This window comes from Caloenas nicobarica, chromosome Z (assembly GCF_036013445.1).
Source record: "Caloenas nicobarica isolate bCalNic1 chromosome Z, bCalNic1.hap1, whole genome shotgun sequence".
NCBI classification, from domain to species: Eukaryota; Metazoa; Chordata; class Aves; order Columbiformes; family Columbidae; genus Caloenas; species Caloenas nicobarica.
In genome coordinates this window covers 99,971,257-99,991,134 of record NC_088284.1, presented here as the reverse complement: position 1 = coordinate 99,991,134, position 19,878 = coordinate 99,971,257, and the positions used below count along the sequence as shown (strand labels likewise).

At 38.0% G+C, this 19,878-nt stretch overlaps 1 protein-coding gene across 9 annotated transcripts in view; it reads right to left on the bottom strand.

The window, feature by feature from the left end:
* The window catches only part of MAST2 (microtubule associated serine/threonine kinase 2), a 190,092-nt gene that overhangs the window by 77,140 nt on the left and 93,074 nt on the right, over positions 1-19,878 (bottom strand). The gene's annotated exons all lie outside the window — the stretch shown is intronic.

Genomic DNA, 19,878 nt, shown 5'->3' with positions numbered 1-19,878 from the left:
CAAACGTTCATTATCCAATTGCTATCAATTTTTCATACAAGGATGGTCATTCCAGTTTAATAACTATACAGATGCATACTACAAATAGATCCACCCACGCAGAGTGTTGACATTTTAGGAGCTCAAAGCTGAAAAAAAAATCATTCACAAAACTAAGCAGAAGAAAAAAACACAAACATTAAAATCCACAAGCTCAGAGTTAAAGCTTGCTGCAGTACATGCCGAAGGGTAAAGTAGTTCTGCCATTGCCTAAGAAAGTATCTTTGGTTTAAAAGCTAATATACTTGAGAAGGCTGAAGATTAAAATCAAAATCAATTCCACTTACAGGGAGATGGTGGAGAGCAGTGAGTACAAACATATGGATGCATCAAAAATAAATGGATGGTAGCAGTGATGACAAAAAGGAAAAAAACTAAATCCTAGTAAAATCAGAGTCATAATTTACACAGCTATTAAAAAAGCAGATATTTAATAAATGTACCTCTTCTAAAATTGGGTCAGAATGCAAATAAAGAAACCACTAAAAGCTTTTTGAATGCTTTATGTACTTATTCATCATTAAAGGAACTCGAAACAGGTAAGTTTTATTTTAAAAAATGGTGTTTAACAAACTTCAGCACAAACTCACAAGTGTAGGCAAACATAGCCTAAATTTTCTCTGAGACTAAGTAGGGAAGGATAGGACTGTTAAATAAAATTAGCCTACCTCTGTATAAGTAAAACATGGTTGTAAAATAGATTTCTGGGAGCCGGGTATTGCCATAACTCAGCTTTCTCACTGTACCAGTTCTGTTCCACCACAAAGTCTGAATCCAGCATGAAACCAAATGAAACCCATGAAAATTGCAGAAAGTACAAGAACAATGACATAGAGGAAGACAAATGCAAATACTTAGAGAAAGGCCTTCAAATTCCACAGCAACCATGCTTAATTGAAGTCTGCTAATTGTAACATACTAATTTACCATGCAATCAAGACTGGAACAAAATTAAAGGACAGGAAAACATACAATATACGGGAAATAAGTAATTTCAAATGCCAGCACACAATTCAAGCACAGTTCCTTAGAGATCAATGATTCAGGGAAAGACTCTTCTCATAGCTGCTTGCAGAACATTTTGATCCACAGAGGCTCACGTCTCTGGGTCCAGGCAGCTCCTCCAGCACATGCTCACTGGCAGTGCCTCATGATACCAAAAGTAACTCCTTCAGCATCAAATAGAACACATGAAGTGATTACTTCTTCTATTAATTCTGCTGAAGTAGTTTAATTGATATGCTTAGTACTACATAAACACAACAGGCAGTAATGGGTTTGGGGAGACTAATGCAAGCATCATACCGCTCTATAAACATAACATTTGCTTAGATTTTCAATACATGACTAAGCTCTGTCTTCATATAAAATATCACAGTTGAATACCAGCTCCTCAAAGAAAAGATCACGATTTATTATGCTCACAATCTCAAGACATGTCCAATTTACTGCACAGCATTGCCTAAAATGATAGCCTGGAGAGCCTGATATCAGGTGGCTTGGATGTCACATCTGGCACAAGGACTTCTCCGCATTCCCCTTCTGAATCCCGATTCCCTGGACCCTTCCACCTCCAACCAACAGCAAGCATGCCAGAACGGTCTTTAAAACTAAACTTTTAAGAGGTTTGGAATAAACGATGAGATTTCACTACTGAAATGCTTGTTACTTTATCTACCAGGCTACTCTAAAGAGCACTTGGCTATTACCCTGTAGTCCTCAAAATAATATAAAAAAAACCCAACTGGACTATGGACTGGGAAAAACTATTCAGGGAATAGGTGATAATTAGCTACAAATGTAGAATCAAATAATTTCAAAGGTGTTTTCCTTAAACACAGCATGGGCAAAGGTTCCTCAAAACCAGATACTTCTACAAGTCCATCCCAGAGCTCTTAAGCTGATGGGTGTCCAGATTTAAAATTCACTTGTCAGAGGCAAACAACAGTTGAAATAAGCAGATGCACAGACTTTGTAAAGATTCCAAAACCCAAATGTGTCTACTCCAATTAAACACAAGAACTGCACATTTCTAGGCCAAACACATGTCAGTACGTACTTTTTCTCTCTAACCTTCCGTAGTAGCACTGATCTGATTTGACCATCCTCTGAGGAGTTCAGAATCTCCCTTCTCCTACTCTTCTGAAACGAGTCTCTTTCCCTAATATTTCATTTTGCTCACTTAAAACATCAGTGTGAAATTATTTTATAATCAGCAGCCTCCTTCATGAGAAGGACCCAAATAATTCATGAAATCATCAGAGATTTGTGTGTTGCTTTGCTTCCTCTCACAAAAGTTCGGACTTGAAAAACTGGTTTGTCCTGGGCAATGGCCAAGTGCTCACACGAGAGAGTTTCCATCTGAACAAAGAGCTTTCAAAGCTTAAAACTTCAGTGTTAACCCTGTAAGACACTTGGGGTTTTAGTCTGGGAAAGAGTCAACAGTGTTCAAAATGAATATAAATCTGATTTACACAGACAGGATCCCAAATAAACTAGAAATGATAAACAATCCAGGTGTATTTCCTGAATCATCAAACTTATTTTGGATATTAGGAGGACTTTCTTTCCGTTCATGGTGCACCAATTTCTTTCATTGTATTTAAGTAGCACAAATATCCCATAATCGAGTGTATTGGAAGCTCCCCAAAACTCATCCATTAGTGAGCAAAATACCCGTTACATTTTCATGCAGCCCAAAAGACTATTCTCATAAAGAGCTTGTCAGAAGACAAGGTAGAATTTTTTTCTACCCCCAGTGTATTTGTTCTAGGGTCATACTGAAATACCAGCAAAAGTAATTTGAATGAAATTTCCTCTCCAATTAGGAGTGTCAGGAGGCCATTTAATACTCTGAGCTAGGTAAAAAAATTGAGTTAAATATTATCGAAAGCATCAGAGTTCCACGTCTTTCAAATCCTCCACAACATAAGGGAAATATTTCTTACTTATTTGAGCAAGGAAATGTGTGGCATGACAGCTGCCACTTTAAAGTTAATTATAGTATAGACTCACATTTTTAAGATTGGCTGTATGTTACCACAAAAAAGTATTCTGCTAGCATCGAACCAATTGTTTTTCTTCAAAGTGACAATGTATATATGGAGGAGGTGGCATCCTTCTGACACACACATCTTTTAATGTCAATCCAGATGAATCAGCATAAAAAAGACACCGAATCCAGATGAAGGGATATGTATGGACTCACTGTCGAACATGGTCCAGTTACAGTAGCTTAAAAGTTACCACGAATACACCAATGCACCAGAAAGCTCCATTTACGTGCTTTTGGCCACTTGATTATTTCCCACTCACTCGTTTACGTCCCAGTTAAAGGTGGTTTCTCTTATTGTTTGTGTATATTTCAATAATGTAGAGCATTTTTCTTGGTTACCAAGGAACTGTTTATATTGACATACAATGATTTCCATAGAATCACTGATTTTAGAGGTGTCTTGCTACTTAAAGATTGTTTTACACTTTAAGGGTAGTTAATTCCTGTGATTTTAACAAATTACTAAATTACTGCCTCACTGATGCCCTTTCACTGAAAGGAAAAGAGGAAAGAGAATTAGAGCACCAATGGCAATAGTGGACACAAAGCCAGCATGTCCTTCCTAACAGAAATCCACCTTTGTCATCCCCCAGAGTTGTCTTTCTAGTCACTTCAATACACAGATCTCCCCATCTTAATTCTGCAAAAAGAAAGTCACTAAACAAAAGTGAAATTATTAAAATCCATAGTTACAGCCTGTTCCACCCAGACAGGATTAAACTATTGAAAAAATGAGGAAACATTAGAAATCATCCATCCAAGTCAGTTTTTCAAGACCAACGAACATCCACTTGCACAATTCTACACTGCTGTTAAAAATGCCAAATGATGAGAGTATATTCAAGATTTGCGCAAAGCACAAGAAAACAAAAGGATTTAAAAACAGACACTTAATTTAAATACACCAGAATGATGCTTTATCTTTCCATAATCCAATTTCAATAGGTAATGCCTCAGTACAGCTGATACTGGAATACCAACCCCACGTGCCCTTTGAACCAAGGAATTCTCATATTTCTTCTATAGTTTAAAGTCATAAATATTTATACAGAATCAGTCTGACAGGGAAATCTGATTTATGTTTATGTCACCCCTCCTACGACAAACTCTATATATTTACAGTTTGCTCTTGACTTTCCCTGTCCTTCTGGGAATATGCTCAAGAAGAAACAGCCCAGCTACTCTGACCGGGGGAGCAGATGGTTCACTCTTACAGTACCATTAGCTGCAGCGAGAATCCCACCAGCTGCACGAGAGAGCTCATTTCAACAAAATGTACCAAGGAGCAAGAGGAGTCCTTCCCATTTGCCTCCTAATGCAGGAAAAGCCATATGGGAGTGAAGCCCTTTAGGATTTTTAGTACGTATCAGAAGCCATCATTACAGAGAAATGTGCCATAGCACGGTAGTCAGAATACCACTAGGAATCCATGCTTGTAATGCAAAAACAAATTAAAAACTAAGAGGAATCAAAGGTGGGGAAGCCCAGATTCAAGAGCACACAAGCTATTACAGGTGCAGTAGGACAGTACAGATGTTTTACAAACAGACCAGAGGAAAACTGTATCGAGCATTTGACACAGCAAAACATTATCTGCTGCTAAAAATGCCAGAGATTGCAATGTTACAGAAGAAATTTAAATTGCAATCATCATTTTTATAAGTAAGAAGCTTATTAAGAAGTGAACATTATGCTTTGAAAGGGCGGCAATTAAAGTGTAAAAATATTTATTCATTTAATACTATGGTACTTCACTCTAAGTGCCCAGGTGCCACAATCCTGATAACATCAACGCACACGAACACCCAGGTCCCGGCATTGTTTGTACAGTGACCTCTCTCATAGCCCAGATACTCTTCAGAGAAAAGTTACTACATACATGCACACATGTTTTCAGGACCAATGCCCTGCCAAGTAACACCGTATAACAGTGTGTCATAGGAACTAGCCGATTTATCACGATACACGTAGGACCAGCCCAACCTGCCTCTCCATCTCCCCCAAGACAGCAGGCACGGAGCTGGCCGGCTGCCAGCCGAGCGGGGCAGGAGGTGATATTCCTAGCAAAGTGTCACACATGCTCAAATATTCCATTGCTAAGGCTGGCTGAAGGCTGTGGTTTCCCTGTCGTGCAAAATAGGATTTCCACCACGTGACTTCGCACAGCAGCTCTCTGCTATGAATCCTCATAGAGCTGTTTGATCATTTTGAAATATCTAATACTCATTTATGTGATTAAATCAATAAAAAGTCATCTATTTTCCATTAAGATGTGCTGCAGATTTACAGATCAATTTTTACCTTTTGTACTTCAACTACTAACAAATAAATGGAATTTTAAATTTTGAGCAGGAGTTTTCTGACAAAATATTGCACTTGAAACCTTGTTAGTATGTCTCAAACTGTTTCTGTCCTTGATGTCTAATGTTAAATTCAAAATGGTACACTAACAAGGTATTAAAAAATAAAGATACTTAATTTTTGTTATGAGAACCACTGCAGGTGTCTGCTCTGTACGGTAGTCCATGATTGTTGAATTTTCACAAAATACTAGCTTTACGGACACTGAACACCATCTGGAATGCAGTGAGCTTTAGAAATACAAACTTCTGCAAGAAGGAGCAATAAGCAAGCTGCTCCATAAGCTGCAGGTCTAACACAGGTTATTTTCTTACAGAACAGTGTCTTCCTTCACCAAAACCCCTCCCTCACCCGCACAACCCAACACCCTCGCTCCTCCTGGCTCTGCCCATCTCCCCTCACGCTCACAGAGACCCAAGGCCAATTCCACCATCCTGCTCCCACGCTCACTGCTTGGCAGCCAAGAAGCACCTGAAATCCAAGTCCTACCAACCTTATCCTTTGGAAACAGAGGCACGGGACAATAACTTGCCTCCCTTTCGTCTCCCCAGCCAAGTTCAAGAAATCCATAAGGAACACTGAGCTGTATCTCTGCTGCTTCTGTTCCTCCATCAAACCACTGCTCAATGAGTGTGATGGTAACTGCTGGGAGCAGATCTACACACAACCCGAATGTCAAGGATCTCTTTTCCTTTAAACGCCAGGCTAAACACAACAAAACTTTTATTTGAAAAGAATAACATCTCTAATGCAACTCTTTGCAACTAAGAGCTAAATTTATCTGCAAAATCTTTCTTCAACACCAGGAAATTTTCTAAAAATCGCTGTCAGCACAGAAGACAACTTTGATAAAATGTAAACCAGAAATGTGGAATGATAGCAGGAAACAGAGAGCACCCCAGGTATATTTCTCTGTAGAAGCTACAACCCTCTAAAAGAGCTGAATATCATTTCTGGTAGCTGATGAAAAAAATTCACCCTAAAAATCAAGTCAAAGCTTATATGCTGAGTCTTTCATGTATTTTTAACTGTATCAACAAATCAACCACTGAGAAATTCTGATATTAGCTGCAACCGTTTACTCATAAACCTCAATATACTGCTTTAGTCGGGATTAACTACCTGCCATACTCACCAGTAAGTTTTCAAGCTACATACATTAAGCTCCACAGAGCACATGATGAGCAATAATTATATTGATATTTCCCAGTCTTGAAGAGACATCACTGTACTGCATCAGATCTGATACCATTTATTAGCTCACACCCTCCAATGTGATTTTATCAAAATCCAGACAGTAGTGTGAATACAAACACTCATCAACTACTATGTTAACGTATTTATGTCTCTGACGAAAAAAAATGCTAAATGTATTAAGAATGATTTAAAATTTAAGGTTATGCATATCTCTAAGATGACTGCAAGTGTTAGAAGTCAAAATATTTCCAAGCCCTGCCTACTGCTGCCTATTTCATCGTAATACTGTTTTGCCACTTCAAATACTAAAGCAGCTTGTTCTTAGCAAAGCATCTATCCATCATTTTGTAGAAACAAACCCCTTATCACATTCACATACTGTGAGAAGGAACAATGCATTTAAATAAATACCTTAAAAAAGAATAAGTGGATCTGCACAGTATGATTTTTACAATGAATACAATTACAAATCATTAAGAAATCATATCTAACGTACTAGGAATATGATTTAATCTGTTAAAAAATAAAAGAAGCAAGCAAGCCTAGACAGTATTAAAACAAACAGCTTAGAAAAACAGTGTAAGAATTACTCGCAAAATCCTTAGATTACCTTTTGGATCGTCTCAACATGCTGGTAGCAGGCAGGGAGAAATTGGACAGCACTGTCCAAAAGGAGTCAGACATGATCTTTAAAAGCTTTCATTGCTGGGAAAATACAGCACAATCAAGCTACTAGCAATAAATAAGGAACTAAATAATACCAGTGACAGAGCCAATGCAAATTCCCCGTAGACCTTGCAAGCTGTTCCATTAACGTGAGACAGGCAGGCGAGCGTACATGCTGCTGCTGTTTCCACTGCCTCCATCCCTGCCTCCCACCCTCCACCTTAGGAGGCAGTGCAAACGAGATATTTATTCCCTTCCTAATTTATACACACTTTAAAACTGGAGTTTCTTGTCTACACATCGTACATGCTTTATATACATCTCTCTCTGTTCATCCAATTACAATCAGATGATTTTCAAGCAAAACCGTAGCCAGGCTCTGTTTGCAATTCTGAATAACACACGGTTTTTAAGCTGTGTCTGCACAGCGAGCACCACTTACTGCCTAGTTTTTGTTTCTACTTTGAAATGGTGGCCCTCTGCTTCAGAACTACCTGAGGCACACCAGGGGCATTTTGTTTATTTTTTCAATTCATCATCCATCTTTAAACAAATCCAACCTTTTGTCTTAAATAACCCAAGTGGATATTAAAAAAAAGCAAGCTTACAATGCCACCTAAGATCAGTTTAAAACGAGAAATCCATTCTCCTGAAGTCAGCCACACCACATACACGTCAGTCGCAGTAAACACAAACTCCTACATAGCAGCTGGTGCCCATAAAACAACTCAACCAGCTGAATTCTGACAACAAAATGCAAGCAGGAACGTGTGATGCACATCAGAGGTTTCCTACACACCCCCGTGCACATCAGCCACAAGTTCAACTTTTCCCCTTTGTGCCTGTAGAAGCTCCTTGCCACGTTTTTGCTTTTTCCAGGGTCTAAACAAAACCTCACTGTAGCTGCCCTTTTTTTTTTTTTAATTTCAATATGCCATCTATTTTCTTTCTATTGTGGCTTTTTTAAGCACTTCTACCAGTAGGGAAGCTAATGACGTTCTCATATTTCAGCCTTCTTGAGTGGCTTTTTATCACAGACATGAGAAAGATGACAATCAACAGCTGGCACTGCCTTCCATGCACAATACAGCCCTTAAAAAATACACACAAACGTCTGGGAGAAAGAAATCCCAGTAGGCTCCCTTTAGCTTTCCACAGAATCACATGAAAGAATTAGATGGTCTTCGTAACTTTCCATTAAATAATGGCACATTTTTAATACAGGCATTTATCAAGAATTGCAGCATCTGATTCAGCAAAGCGTGTCCTCCCATCTGAGCTTCAAAACAGGGAAATGTGGGTTTGCTGCAGGAACCATGTCTCTGCTCAATGCAACCATCTCTTCCAGTGCTTTTAAACATTTGTAGCAAATGAATCTAAATCACATTCTGGTTTGATTTCACAAAGTTAATTGAGAACACAACCAGACAAAACTCTGCCACTGTCTACTACTGGTGAGAAAGAATAAAGACATTCACTTTTGTAACCACATAATAACATACACCAATCAAGTGTAGCAACCGAAGAACAGCATTCTAGCATTATATTCAGAATATTACACGACCTCCCAAGTCCAATAAGCCCTGGTTTTGAAAAGGTATCGAAATACTCAAATTTACTGTCAGCTAAAACATGAATGGAAATTGTCAAGCAATAACAGGGGAAAAAAAGCACTCAGTTAACTAACAAAATAAACCCATCACAACAAAAATAAACTCCTGACTGCTTATAGTTGGCAAATAAGATCACATCCGGCTAAAACCCTTAAATTTATACTAATTGTGTTGTGTTTGAAAGTGACTGAAAACTCAGCAGTTGTAGATATATCACTCATAACATCCCTGTACTCAGCGCCAGCGCGTTCACGTCTCTTGCAGGAAGGACGCAGAAGGAGAAGCCATTTTAGGAGAACACTCTCCGTGGGCATCAGTGACGGCTCCACGGCAGCGTTACTCCCATGGAACCTCGTCCACTCTCCGCTGCTCTTGGGGAACACAGGGCAGCCCAAGCAGGGCCGGGAATGGGGTGTTTGCATCATTGGATGCATCGGTCCATCCACCCCCCTTGCTATTTATCGTGGTTCTGCAGAGCACTTGCCCGAGAACTGCAAAAAGCGCTTTGGGAATTATATAACCCTGGTTCACAAACAGCAGGAATTTCTTTAACGCTTCATATTCCTGCTTTTCAAAATGCCAGCTCCACATGCCAATAGCAAAATCTAACCTTGCAAATCAGTATCTGCAAAGTGCTCCTTTTGGGACTGTCCCCAAACATTAACTACAGAGAAGTTCAGAGTAACAAAAAAACATGTGAAGACATCATACTTGGAGATGCAGTCGTTTTGCTAGAAAAACAGAACACCACAATGAAACCAAACATATTTAAAAAATATGTCATGTCTTAAAATACGACAATGTCAACATTTGCAAAATTTGCTTTAGTTGTAACAAACGTATGAAGCATAAGCATTTTCTCACATCTACAATGACAAATGAAATACTTCTAAGGAACTATATTACCATCTCTGCATGATAAGCAAAACATTTTGCAAAATTAGGACTAGAAACTTCACACTAGCTCAAAAATGTAGCCTTCTGCATATCAGAAACCATGTCGAGAAAAATAGCGTACTCACACAAATATGTTACAAGGTGAGTTTTCTCTTTTAACTCATAAAAAACAATAATATGTCACTGTGAATTCCTGATCCTGAGCTATTCCAAGCCTGGAGAAACCTCTCTCCTTCTAAAATATTTCCACTCGCCTTTCAGGAAATTCAGTCTCCATCAATCTCCCTAATGCACCTTCTCCACTTCACGCCCAACCTGTCCTGGGAAAATGCCACCTCAGAACATTCCAGCAGCTCCGGTGATGATGGAATATTTCTCTGCCAACCAAATGTGTGGCTTCCAGGGCCCTCCTAATGACACCGCATCCACTGGACAGTTATAAATAGCCAATGTCAACGACTTGTCCAATTTTTCATCTTTACCATTACCCAAGTAGGACATTAATTAAGCTTGACATTAAATGAGAATGCAATTAGGCAAACAGTCCACACAAAACCCATTACTTTCTGGACTTCTTTCATAGCAGTTACATTTATCATTAAATAAATTCACTTGGTATAAGACAATCTTCTTTTAAATAAAACCTGTCATTTTAAAAGTAAGCTGAACTCCTTGCAAAGTTTGAAGTGGTACCAAGGAGATCATTGAGGTCATTTTGAAAAAAAATATCTGGAAGGTCAAAACTCTTGTGACTGACTGCATTTTATGTTGACTGTATCTTAAGAAAAGTTCCCACAAAATATTCTTGACTATATTTATTAAATATTTCAACCAGGCTGAAACATGTACCAGTCCAATAGTTTTCAAATGAAGATAAGTTTTTTGAGTCCCATTATGGTAAAGGAAAACTTATAATGGAAACCAGCTGAAATACGAATTGGAAAAACCCTACGTCTTCCTAATTATTCAGTCATTGGATTGGTTACCTTGTATGAAGTGTCACATAAACACGTGACACTTTCAAACTTAACTTTTTTTAATAGTCATATAACCTCTTTAATAGCCTCAAATCCATTAATCATTCACTAGAAATATCCATAAATTAAAACTGTTTTCTAGCAAAGTGGAAGTATTTGGAGGAGTCGCAAAGATACACTCTCTCTCTCTATAAAGGGAATATCAATTTTATTTTAAACTTTAAATTGTATACCAAACAAGCACAGAAAATAATTCTACTATAAGTAAGCATAAATTAAAGCAGATAAACTGAAGAGCTGTTTGCTCTATATCACTAACAAAATAGTTAAAACTGTGAAACGTGTAAAAACTCCAGCAGAAAACTTTCAATACAAAGAAAGGAAAAAAGTTCTTCCTATATGCTTCTAAAAAAGGGAGGGTTCCTTTAAAAAAAAATTACATGAAAGATGTGTGTAGAGCTATTTGGGGCATCATTATTATTTGAACAGTGACCTACGCAAATGAAGAACAGACTGTCTTTGCGCTGACTGCAATCTCAAGACATGTGAGTCTGACAAGAAACATTAAGTTGAATATATCTTTAATGTTCATTTTTCTATCGTTATTTGCTAGGTTATACAATCTTAGATTTCTTCCTTTTTTGGCAGAAATCGCCTCACCTCCAGAAATCACCAAGTCAATGCAGAACTAAGGAGCCATACTCTTGAATTACAGTGGTTCACGCAGATTTCAATCGCTCCCTCTGTATAAAAGGCCTCCCAAAGACATACTCATCTGAGATTAAACTAAGACCTGATGGCCAAGTTTTTGGAGGGTGAAGCACAACCAAACTTCCCTCTGGTGTGTATTTCCCATGCAGGGAACATCTCAGTGACTGCACTAGTTTACGGTTCAAAGGATCAGAAATATTTACTGAAGCAGCTATCAGGCACTGCATACCCATATATCTGAGTAAAAGCTGCCAGCTTCTCATGTAAATTTAATCCGGCACAAATACTGAATTTGCAGGGGTTGCCATCACAGTGGATGGCCTGAAACGCTATGTAATTCACTGCAGCATCGCTGCACAGCTTACGCATAAGCAACTGTTCTGATTTCGTAGTCCTAAAACAGCTCTTACAAAATTGGTCTCAAATATAGAGGATGTTAACTACGGCTCTATCATCACGATTAGTATTTTCCAAAGGAAAACACTACCAAATATTGATAAGAAGCAAGCACTGCTAAAACGCAAGTTAATTGTGCCCAAAATCTTATGAATATTTAATAAGCTTCTTTGTATTTCTATTTACAAAAATATCACTTATTAGTAAGCTAATATTTCATACAACACTATTCTTCCCAAACAACACTAGTAAGATATTTGGCAACTTCAACACAACATAAGCTTAATGTTATTTCAAGCTCATAAAATTGATGATTGGGCTCAGATGCCATGGAAAGGTCAATTACCCTCTTTAAACAAGTTACTAGAACTCACATTCTTTCCCTAGCCCTGTCTTCTTCATGTGCGATTCAAATGTCAGTCGTTTTATTTAATCAGATGTGACCTCAATATTTGATTCACATTCCATTAAAAATGGCCTTTGTAGGGACTGAGGACTGAAGAACAACTACCAGTGGATGGCTAAATCTGAACCAAGAAAAGACACAAGCAGTTAGGGTAGAAGGGCTTTCACCCGGCCGACAGCACATTACCCAGAAGACCAAATCAAGCCTGAACTCTAAAATGACCTCTGGCATCCAATTTATTTCTTAGGTATAATTCGGGCTGTTTGCTCCAACCTGACCCTCCAGTGCAGGACCTTCCACTCCGCAGCTTGTTTCTTCATTTCTCAGTTAACACACTCAGGCTCAGCTGAAATGTTGAGGATGTTGTAAAGCCCTTGCATTTACTACAGCTTTTCTGAGACAAAAAGCTTATTTTGAAGGATGTTGGCTAATAAGAGTTATTCTGGGAGCAAGGGGAATGCTAATGCAATGAACAGACTAAGAGGATGAATTTTACATTTTCAAGCATAAATTCTTAATGAAGTTAGAGCATGGGATAAGAATAGACTTTACAAAATAAGCCATGGTACAGAAGAGACATGAGAAATCAAAACCATGCTTGGGAAACATCAGGAGTGCTGGTATGCAAAAAAAAAAAGGATAAAAAGTTCATCCAGTCTTCAAGGCAGAATGACATCCTAATTTGGCCATGAATTTTTAACATAAATTGGTCTCTATTGTAGTTATTCCTTTAGAATAATAAAATCTTCACAGCAAAAGCTTAGTTTTTAATCTTAAAGTCTGGAAAAGACATGATAACATCATCAACCAGTGGGCAAACAAACTACTCAGAGTTGTGAGCCTCTGAGATATATCTAATGTACAAGACAGAATGAACACGAGAACAAGCCTGGAACACCAATTTTTATATAACTACGGATCGATACATCTCTATAAACTGTATTACAGTGATTCTGGGAAACCCACAAAAGTGATGCATTACAAAAGTAATGTTCCCTAAAACATGCGTATTATTTAGAAGCTCTTCTAAAGAAGATATTTGGTTGATATATAAAATTTCTAACCTGTATGTCCACCTATATATAAAGTAGGGACATACATGTTAGAGGTCTGGAACATTGGATCAGATTTAACAAGTTAAGATGAATTGGCCCAAAATGAATTATCTCCTTTGAAATAAACTACAGAATAGACAGATAAGGAACTCTAGACGATTTCTGCAGTCTCCAGAAAAAAATTCATTTTAAAATACTAAAAAATTAAGTTTGCAAGGCTAAATCTTACTACACTATAGCATAACTCATTAAAAATGGCACAAATAAATCCAAACTAATACAGCTAGAAACAAAAATATATGACAGAACTGCTCATTTATTAAATAAACATGATTTATTTAGCCCACCTCAGCAATAAACTTTTAAACCATATCAGATATAAAGACAAAAGAAAATTCAGATAAATGGAAATATTCATCTTATACTCACTTTCTTCTTCCATATTTTGATTAGCAGAGCTTGCGTTATACAGATTTTGTTTATTGGGAGAAGGGGGGGAAAAAAAAGCAAAATTTATTCACATTTTTTATATTTTCTAATAAAACTAAATTCAGGCTTCTGCCCTACCTATAAAAATGCAACTAGTAATAGAAGCGAATAATATTCCCAGCTTCAAATTATTTGGTACAACACACAAACTACTAAACAAACAGATACGCCAAGACAGCACAGATCATGCCCGCAAATGAACACCACCTGCTTGGCTGAGAATGTACTTTCTGCAGAGAAAGTACGACTTGCAAAATTGTTAAACAAAGTACTTTCCACAATACGAACCACTTACAACAACAGTACGTAAAAAGTAGACTGTGGCCTTCTATGGTGTAGTCTGCAGCTGCTAGTATTTTTAATAAGAAGGGGAAAGTTGCAGAAGCGACAGGTCACGATTTTATGATCCATCTTGATAAGGGAGGAGGCTGCGCACACTAAGCCGTGGGGCGCAGGCTGGGACACGTCCCCATGGGCTGTTCCTCTGTGCCAAAGATGAATGCAGCTGCGATCAACTCCATTTTGTTCAAATTAATTTTAAGTTCTCTGCGAGGGCAATGCAGACGCTTGTGACTTAAAGCAACACTTCTGGGGTGTGTTGATTCACTTGGAAAATTGGACATTTAACGATTTTGGAATCTTCCAATTTCTCGGAAGCAGAATGAACAAACAGTTGCATTAAAATGAAGCACAGAGGAAAGCTGATAAGGATTTTTACCAGATTTCTTTTGGTTGAACTTTTCTGCCCTAAAACTTTGCTGAGAATTATAACTTGACCTGTTCTGTTGTTATTTTAAATTTCTCATCTATTGACAAACAAACCTGAGAATCATAGGAACACAAAAATAGGAACAACATAATAGAGAGCACAAAGAATAATATTTACTTTCTCAGGCAAGCTGTAACACAAACATGCATTATCACTTCTACTTGTGCAGCAGGTCTTCTAATAGAATCAAAAGAAAAAAACTTACACAACTTTTTTTTTTTCCTTTTTAGTATTTATATAAATAATTGCCTATCTCAGCCCAGAGACGTGACAACACGACTCTCATTGCACAGCAGGTCTTTCCCAAACAGCTGGATCAATAACATCCCTGCTCTAAAGACCTGAAGCTCTAAAGAAAGGAAAGGACGGGGAGGACAGAAAGGAAAACAAAAGCATCCAGAGCTCTTTCACCACAGCAAAGATTACGGTTTGAAGATTTTATTTTAGAACATTAATAATTCATAATGACAGTATAATGTAAACTAGGTTAGAAGATTATGCTCTCAAGTACCACACAAGGGATTGAATGACTGAATAATAACCACTGGCGAATGTAGCAAAATTTTAGGAGATAAATGAGGGGAAGAGAGAACTTGGAGGACTAGAACAAGCATATTTTAGATGAACAAACAAAACCAGGAATAGAGAGGTACTGAAGAGAAGGAAAGCACAGATGCAGCCTGCAGAAAAGAGAGCACGAAAGGATACGCTATAGAGGTGAAGGTGTCTTGTAGGTCAGTTTTGAATAGTCAAAAAAGTGCTTAACTTTGAGACAAAAGTTCAGCTTAGTTCAGGGTAGGTGGACACATCTGAAACAGGATACAATTTCAAAAACTGGTGCAACGTTTCCCTGAAATCTTCTTTCCTTCTTTGTATTCTAAACTTTCCTTATGCTTCCAGTTTAGTATTGATCTGCTAAACAGTTTATCTAACTAAACCAGAAATTGAAACTCACAGCTTCAAACAGTAATTTTTTTAAGAAAACAGATCTAAAAGGGATCTCCTGCTCACTGGCAGGAATAGTCCCATGCTAATGCAAGCAGCTGTCATACACTCACTGTTTCTCCTCAGCTCAAGTCTGTGAAATTGACACCAGGTACTCACTGTTAGTGCACCTCTACTATTAGTGCTTCAGAGCGGGATATTAACGGGTCTGTTTGCACACTCACCGATTTTCCAAGTCAAAACTAAAAATAGCACCTGGTTGCCTCATAGTACAATTAAAAACAAGTTTTGGAAGATGCATGGAACTGTCTACCAACAATAATAAACACATGACTGCCTGGTTAAGAATATATATTTCTTTCTCAGAATGACTCTCTTGCCAGGAATCTTTCAGCACGTGGGTTGTTTCTATATCTGTATTCAAGATCAAAAGGTCTTTGAGGGAGAAACTATGTGGAAGGAACAATTTTGCAGATAACTGAGCGCACTACGATTGTTTGAGGAATCACTGTTATTTGAGGATAAGGACAGAAAAAGCAAAGCCTACAGTCTCTTAAAAACCTTCTGAGCTTTTTGCTCCTCACTAGAAGTTGCTAGCTCGTGCCAGCCATCCCAGACTCTCTGAATAATGCATGGCTAATAAATGAGTTGGCTCATATGCAGGTGTACCAGCAGATCACAGCCTTCAAACACAATTATACCAAAAAAAAATAGTTATAAACCACTTGGCTTATAGGTGAAATGGCCAGCAAACATTATAGCCCTCCAACTTCTTAAGTCACAACTACATTCTCCCCCTGGGAGCCTCTGATTTCCCAGGTCAAATCACCAGGTTATCCTTTACAAGTGGTCCCACAGAGGGCAGCCAAATGGTGAGCCTGGAACAGGACAAGAATTCACACCTCAGGTTCCAAACCCCAGAGTTTAACTCTTCTGCTACTGCAGCTCCAGGCAAGGCACAGGGATTTTAGCATTTACATAATGTCTCCACACGAAAAAATTATACCATTCAGGCCACCATACCTGAACATTTCCAACCATGTGGCAAACACACGGACTGTTTCCAATCAGCATGAGAAAGACAAAAAGTTGTCCGAGCCCATTGAGTTTTAGGTATCACGAATATGTCCCTGCCCTGTAGCCTCCATCTCCTAGATGGGAAAAACTATTCCCAATAATAATAACTGGCACAAAAGAAAAAGAATAAAGAGAAAAATTTCCATTAAAAAATAAATGAATTCTTTGAAACTTATTCATTCAATGTGAGACGTAGATTACAATTCAGTTGCCAAAAGATTACCTATTCAAAATTCACCATTTCACATTATGCATAATGATATATTCACAAAGTTGTTCTGTTACTCATTATTCCTGAATTGCTTATTTACATTGTTTCCAAAAGCGACATTATACTGTCTTGCAATCAACTCTGACCAATTATTTAGTGCATTGAAGAAAGCAGAACCTGTACCAAATCAAGCATTAAACCAGGAAGATATCACTTGCCGCAAAACCAGAACAATTTCCAAATGTCTTTCAAGCTGAATATAGTCCTCTTTGTTAATCCTCTGACATTTGTCAAATAGGAAATTCTAACTAAAATAAACTCTTAAAACCTGTATCAAGTGCTTTTAAAAGAAAAGGAAATTTAAGTAGAGGGAGGATATCACCAACTCTTGACAAGCCTTGAGGTATTTCAAAATAAAAAATACAAGAACTTCATCAAGTTTGAATTCTGAAATGTTTTTTATCTTCCCTAAAAATACGGAACTTCTGTTTGCAGGTGCTGCCCTGCTGTTTTAAAATATATGTAGTCTTCAAAACCCAAACTTGGGGTGGCGCGTGCCAAGAATACGTCCTTATACTCTGGAAGGGATTTCTGCACCTGCCTTGAAGTAGAGGGACTGGAGTTACAAGGCCCTTGTCAAGACAAAGAGCCAAAGTCTCGCAGGAGACGCCACGGACACAAGGTGGACGTGTCCATCCCCACCCCTCGGGGTGACACTGGGACACCCATCCCTTCCTTGCAGCAGCTGCCAAGTGCCAAACCGCGCTCACGCACCCAGACAAGCCACAGCTCTAAATGCAGGTCTCCTCTCACCCACTGCAGCAGCTTAGACGAAAAAGTCTTTAAATAAAGGCAGACAACCCTCCCAGTACATTTGTTGAATGCCTCTGTATAGTATATTCTTGTTACTTACCACAGTTATTGATTAAATGCTTGTTTCCTAGAATAGGGGGTTTATGCAAATAAACTAATACGCTCCTAAATTATATCACAGATGTCCATAAAATCCCAATTATATAAAACTCATAACGTCGTAATTACACACTGATCAAGTAATTATGCACTGTGCTCAAACACTGAGTGTTTTGCAGGAACATTAGGTTTCCCATTTTGTTTTACTTAAATAAGACGGCAAGGATCTAACCACCATCGCATTCAGAAATGGTGACCAGATTTTGGACAGGCTAGGAAAAAAACCCCAAAACTATGAAGCTATTCTGCAAAGCTATACAATTAGACATTATTAAGGCTAGAACCTCCAAGGGAAAACATTCCAATAAAAATAATATCTACTATATAGCCCTGTAAAAACATGTTTCATAACTGGCATGAATTCTTGAAATCAAAACACACGAGAAAATATCCCTTGGATAATCCATCTGAACCCAACTCTTCCCTTGATTTGTTAGGATAAAGCAAATTTCCACTGATACTTCACCTCACCTGATGCACTCGGAGGCCAGAAATCCAGCACCAGAACACATTCACCCTTGTTACCATAAATTAATCTGTTACTTAAAGTATTGAAACCAGTTTATGTCTTGCTGAGGGTGATACAGAAAGTGTAGCATTTTTTTGAAACAGAAGGAAATGCACGTTCCTTTAATCTCACAGCCCATCACTACTAAGTTACAACAATTAATTCATGACGTCTTTTAAGCAACTTGACATCAAGAAAAGCTGTAAATCTGTATTTCAATTAAAGGACAAATATGGGTGTACTAAGATACAAAGACTTGCCAACTCATAAAGAGGACCAGCTGTGAAACACGGCCTCATTTTCTCCTTCAGTAATTTGACTTCGCTGCTACCCCTAGAAAAGTGAAAGCCAGATCCCAAGTATCAGCCAAGGCTTTGGTTTCATTTTGGACACCATTCTCTTTTCTTCCTAAAGATGCATGACCTTAATTCCAACCCACAGTTCTATCAATATAGCAGTCTGATTTCACCTGCTATCAAGTTTTTTTTATTGTAATCATGCCACTTTGCATTTCCTTTTACTCTTTTGAAAGGTTTACGTTATTTTCATTTGTTCAAAGGCTATATACAAAATATTTTCACTCTTAATTAGGTTAATTCTGTCAGAAGCCATGAGCTTCCAGTACTAGGTGTAGAATGCACTTGATGTCAGATGCACCAACAGTTGTTCATCCATCCACGTAAAAATATCAACACCACCAGGAAAAACAGGCAAGAAGGGGAAACCTGTATCGATACTTACAAGCGCAATACACTGACGGTAAAAAGAAACATTTAAAATGAAGGCATACACTTTTTTAGCGACATTTTCCACCAGTTCCCAGTATCACTTGCATAGCCATGGAAGTGACCCACTGCCTGGCGAACCTGGGGGTGTTAAGCTGAGCAGATCAGGGATAGCAGTAACTACCCAGAGGAACCTTTGCTCTAAGCAAGCAGGAATGGCTGTCACTGGTACCGTAACCAAGTAAACAAAACTACAACAAAGACAGGCAGGATAAAACAGGATCAAGAGCTGCACAGGTGAAAGCAGCAAGGACAAAAATAAAAAGTTATTATAGTAGACCTAAGCTCTTCCACAGAACCATATATCTGTGAATCATCAACCATTCAGTATACAGAGAGCAGATGGCTGAAGGTCCCCATATGTGAAAAATATTATCAAGAAGAGTCCATAGTAACAGTGGGATATAACTAAGACTTTTATATGAACTATTCTTAAAGAGAAAATTATTCACTGACCCATGTCGAAAGCCTGAAGATTAAAGGATTCTCAGAGGAAAAAAAAGCAGTAAATACCAAAAAGACTTTTGAAAATAATTGATAATCATTAGATAGCCTCTCCAAAAAGAGCACTTCTCAATGACCTTTAACAATAATCTAATTTTGATAATTAATTAGTATTTACAAGTCTGTTAATTAGCCCCAATGTCAAACAGCATTTAATTGCATTTAATCACCCTTGTAAAGGAACATTAACCAGTGCCAGCTATTAAATTTTTAAAAAAATAAAAAAAAACCACACACCAAAACCA